Source organism: Emydura macquarii, unplaced genomic scaffold (genome assembly GCF_026122565.2).
Source record: "Emydura macquarii macquarii isolate MOO-44397 ecotype Brisbane River unplaced genomic scaffold, CSIRO-AGI_Emac_v2 contig_2452, whole genome shotgun sequence".
NCBI classification, from domain to species: Eukaryota; Metazoa; Chordata; order Testudines; family Chelidae; genus Emydura; species Emydura macquarii.
The window spans coordinates 1,370,011-1,375,292 of record NW_027132589.1 but is presented as its reverse complement, the minus strand read 5'-3'; the positions used below and the strand labels follow the sequence as shown (position 1 = coordinate 1,375,292).

Here is a 5,282-nt window from a genome sequence, read left to right as displayed (position 1 = left end):
CTCTTGAGAGGCTTCATATGCTGATTCTGGTGAAAACCTGATAAGGGCACCATTTTCTTCCAATGTCTAAGTTGACCACTGGAGTTCTGGTGTAATTTCCAGTTTGGGTAGACATAACTATGCTAACTCTGATCAAGGTAGTATACTAAAAATATGTACAATCCCCTTTGAAACCCTAGATACATATGTGGGTTGGCTAGCCCCTCCCACCACCGCAGCTACATTGCTATTTTTAGCGCACTAGCTCAATCAAAGCTAGCATGGATAAGTCTCCCTGAGCGGGAAATTACGTCTCCAGCTCCGGTGTAGACATACCCTTGGAGTATTCATTTAGGGCCTGATCCAAAGCCCACTGATGTCAATAGGAGCCTTTTCATTGGATTAAAGGGACCCGAATGAACACTTTGTACTGTACAGTTGCCTTTATGTACATTATTTATTTCAGAAGAAATCATACAAAGTGCTGAGCACTACTTGATTGGTGCTGAGCACCCTCAGTGGGAGTTGAGAGCACTCAGTATCTCTCAGGAAGTGCTCTCAGTAGGATCAGGCCCCGAAGACTATAAATTAACATTTGTATCCAGAAATGGCCTTTGAAATAAAAACAGACAGAGCTCCTCCACATCTTTTAATCTTTGGAGGCTTATGATACTATTTTGGTCTGGAGTAGCCAAAAGGAATTATGTCATGTCTTTTTACTCTTGCTGCAATCTTGTAAAATAGGTATTGTCTGTGGATTGTGCACATCATGCTCTGACTCTTTCAGTATTCTGTCATTTGATTGGTGGTTGATTCCAGTTTCCAGATTCACTCAATCATCAAAGTACTGTTGGATGCCACCATCTGTCAGAAACTACAAGAGGCACAGGATCTAAGAGTTGATTCTCATGAGAAAGAGTGCAATGAGAACAGGAAATGGCACACCAGGAATCCATTCTTAGGACAGACTATGTAGAAGAGAACAAACCCTTATTGTAGTTCATACAGTTTTAACTTTATATTCTTGTGCTCATCCTTTGATTCATTTTCTCTCCCTCTCCCCACTCCATTCCCATCATAGGCATGGGAAACAGGATATTTTGTGAAAGTCTTCTTTCCTTCCTGTGAGAGAGTACATGACATCTTTAATTAGGAACTCTCAGCAATGGACTCTAACAGGAAAATGAATGAAGAAATAGGCAGTCAAAGATATTTTGTTTGGGGTTTAAACACAGACCTATTTGCACTACATTTAAGACAGCCACTTGCCTGCCATTTACCATGATTATTTATGGTAATTTAAAAATATGATATCTCACTCAGCTATCACAACATTCTTTCACACTGGGTGAGTGGGCAAGAAGAATTTTGCAAGGCTCATTTAAAGCTTAATTTTGCTAGTGTCTAGGGTGAGAGAAACAGCTGAAAAGACTAGGTTGTGTGAGAGAGAGAGTGCCTCCTGCTCCTCAGGGGTGAATGTCCACCAGCTGATTTTTCACACAGAAAAAGGTGGAGTATTTCTCTACAGAGTTCATGCTGAAAGCTACCATTATCCAGCTGAGATTTGTAACCTACTGAGCAAGGTTTCCTAGATAGCTAATCAATAGCAACACAACTTTGATCAGCTATGCCAACTATGTTTCATCTTGCAAAGTGAGTAAAATCTAAACCCGCAAACTTGTGTTGCTTATCACTCAGGCGCCAATCTGGCATCACTGCAAATCAGTGGAAATTTTGCAACTGACTTAAATGTGAGTAGGATAAGGCTGTTAATTCAGATTTGAATGGAAACAGAATGGCAGGCTCAAGCAGCCTTCAAAAAGCATGATTCTCCGCCGCTTTGTTCTCTGCATAGTTATTCATATACAGTAGGTGTAAAATGCAACCAACTCAGAATGGTCAGTCACTGGGTTGCATTCTCCAATGCCCCGCATCATGTACAGTCATTTTCATCAGGGCAAAGGAAGAGTTTAAAGCTACCATTCTGATCTGGTAGCATTTTACACTCACTTTGTAAAATGTAAACACCCACCTCAGGAGCAAAACCGTGGAGAATCAGGTGTCGTATGTTTGTTACTATGACAGCTCATTCAGCTCTAAATCTATGCAGGGTAAATCTGGAGAATTTCAGACTGAGGGCCAGATCTGGTATTGATACGGTTCCATATCAAAACTTGAACAAATGTGAGTAGCTACACAAGGTGCAAGAGAATGGAAAATTAGGTCCAGAGTCAAGGCCTGTCAAGAAGCCTTAGATAAATCAGCTCTAAAATAGACTATATCATAAATCTAAAAATGTCTCAGGGCTTGTCTAAATGGACTTTTAGTTCATGGCAAGTTGGAATGTGAATCTACCCTGCACTAGCTGGCTGCATGGACCCTAATGATGCACTCTAACAGTTCCTTAGTGCCCTTTGATGTGTTCTACTTTGAAATAAGATTAGATCAATGTGCACTAATGCAGTGTTAGTACACATCAGCAGGGTCTGCACAGCCAGTTAGGGCACGGCAGGCTAGTGCAGGTAGATACACACCTCAGCTTGCTGTGAACTAAATGACAAGCCCTTAGACAAGTGAATACAACAATATTTCCTTTATGCTAAAAATGTGCGTGACAAATGCACTAACTTTTTACCTCACCTTATCACATCAAGACAGTAGTCCACAGGTTTTCAGGACTTCATAAGAAAGTAAAGCAAATGGAGCATTTCCTCCTGTTCTAATTAGATCTAATCAAAACGCATGAATGTTCTTGATCATATCCATACTTGAACTGTATGTACAAAGTAAGGTTTGTTCATCCTGGTAAACTGGCTTGCAGCAGAAACTGCTACCGCTAATAAATGAGCCTGTAACACTAATCAAGGATTACTACTGTGGGAGTATTACTAATGGCTTTAAGTGTCTTTATCACATTGTGTAAAGTGTTATCAATCAAACTACAGGTGTAGAGCAAGTAAATGCTGTAGCTCTGGGCAACAGATAAGCTCAGAAAGAAACTTTATTAACATTGTTCTTTAAATAAAGTTTCCCTTAAGAAAGTGTCAGGTGATCAAAGTTAGCAAAAGAGAAAGATTTTTTAAAAAAACAACAAAAAAACAAAAACAAAAAAGCTTTAGACTTGTTCATAATATTTCTCTTGAGACATTCTCAGAACCATTTCCACTACCCTCAAAGGTGGAAGCTAAAGCCTGGACTGAATATTCCATTTTTTAAAATTTGGAAATAGCTGAATTGTAGAATGTGCAAAGTTATTTCTTTTTTAGTTATAATTTTTATGTTTCTCAAAAAGAACAGCAGTTGTGGAGAAATGAAGCGTTATTCCTCAATCTCATGATGAAAATATCTTCTCTCCTGAACAAAACCAGATGTCTCCATGCATTTACAATAGGGTCTGCCCTTTTTAAAATAAGAAATGGTTGGTGTTATTAACATTCTGACTTGAAATTTACACTGGGAGAAGGTCATGCGTACTAGAGCCAAATGAGCCTTGAAATATGCCTCAGACACCCAAAATGAAGGCGAGAGGACATTACTCAGGTACATATGCTTACTGTAATAGGGACTAATGCATAGTGTTTGGCTGGGTACAATCCTATACCACTTTCAGAGTTATGCATGCTTAATGTAAAGAAGGTATAGAATTCAGTTTCAACGCTATAATTGAAAACCAATATAAAATTCCATTATTACTGCTATGCTGTAAATTACATGTGTTCTTGATTCCCCAGACCCCTTTTATGAGTGCTAAGTGACTCAGTGGGTTCAGGCTTTAGCCTTTCATCTGGGTTCAAATCTTGCCTGAGGTCACAAGTGAAAATGAGTTTGGTGGCCTCATTTTAGTCTCCATTTGTATTCATCACAAAAACACTGGCATGAGCAGCACTCTTTCTGCAAAGAGGGGGGCTTAGTAGGACAGGACTGAAGAGCATTGGCAGAGCTTTCTGAGGAAACTTGCATAGCATTTGCCAGGCTTTTGTGGTCCGATTCCCTTTTTTCAAAATGCAAATATAACTTCCAGCTAAGGTCAGTGAAAGTTGCACAAATTGTGAGAGGAGATGAGACCCCAATGCCTGGCTCTAATTAGGACCATGAATCCTTTGTTTTGTGAGCTCTAAATCAGCAAGTTAAGCTAAAGCTTTTATTTTAGATTCTATGTTTTTTTCCCCTACAGGTTCTCAATTTGAAGAGAGTCTGGAATTACCAGAAAAACATACCCTCCCCCAAAATCTTAAATGTGTTTAAAAAGAACAAAGACATTGCATGGTATCCAGGCCTACATATTGATATAATGTCAAGAACAGGGAGTAGCAGAGCAAATCAGAACCTGAATTGTATCCGAGTCACACTTTATTCCCTGCTTTCAACCTTGACCCAGGCAGGTAGAGGGGAATAATCCACTACGAGTGTGGATCAGTAGACAGTTACTTCTCCCCTGGAGTAAGGAGAAAATGAAAGAACAGATTGTAACTCTCAGTCTCAGTGTATTTCAGAGCCTATTCCTAGGCAGCACAGTTATGCTGTGTGGATGGGAGAGCAATGTTAGCTCCTTCCATTCCCTCAGTCCTGCCCATCTGTGCAAGTGAGAAACAGCAGCCCTCACAGAGGAGAAAGGAACACAACACTCTCTCTTAGTTCCCTTATAGATTGCCATAAAGGCAGGGGAGAATTCTACCCACAGAAAGTCCTTTGCACTCTCATAGCACTCATCATCCAAAGGTCTCAATTCACTTAAAAATGTAGCTAAGTAATACTATAGCCATTTTACAGACGGGGAACTGAGAGGGAGAGAGAAATCAAGTGACTTGCGTAAGGTCAGTCACAGGTCAGAGTTGGGAATGGAAACCAGAACTCCTGATTTTCAATTCTGAACTCTAATCACTAACTAGACCATGTTGTGAGAAGCTGTAAGCTGAGAATTTGTGAGGTTTTGTGGAAAAATATGTGCTTTGCCAGGAATTTTTTTTTTTAAATCCCTAAACAAAAGAAACTGATACGAGAGCAGCTTTGTCCTAACACCATTCACTACATCCAAGACAGAATGTGTCCCCTTGGACATGCACAGCAGTAGTTTATACAAAATGCAGTTTTTAAGTGGAAACATTTTCAAGATTTGTCAGTAGTTTGATTCTACTGTAGGTTCTATTTAAACATATTTTGATAAGATAAGCATTTCTCCTCTCAGAACAAAATCCTATATTAATCCTCTCAGCAATCACAACAAAATCCTTTCACACTCTTTATCCAATTACTTCACTATTTTCATAAAGGCAACTCTCTGAAACAGTTAATTACTGTTATCT

At 39.5% G+C, this 5,282-nt stretch overlaps 1 long non-coding RNA gene across 1 annotated transcript; it reads right to left on the bottom strand.

Moving 5' to 3' along the window:
* Positions 1-264: 264 nt before the first annotated feature.
* On the bottom strand, positions 265-2,770 carry LOC137162677 (uncharacterized). Its single transcript, XR_010922463.1, has 2 exons — positions 2,620-2,770; positions 265-1,151 (listed from the first exon to the last, which is right to left on the bottom strand). It is a non-coding gene; the product is annotated as an uncharacterized lncRNA (long non-coding RNA).
* Positions 2,771-5,282: the final 2,512 nt, after the last annotated feature.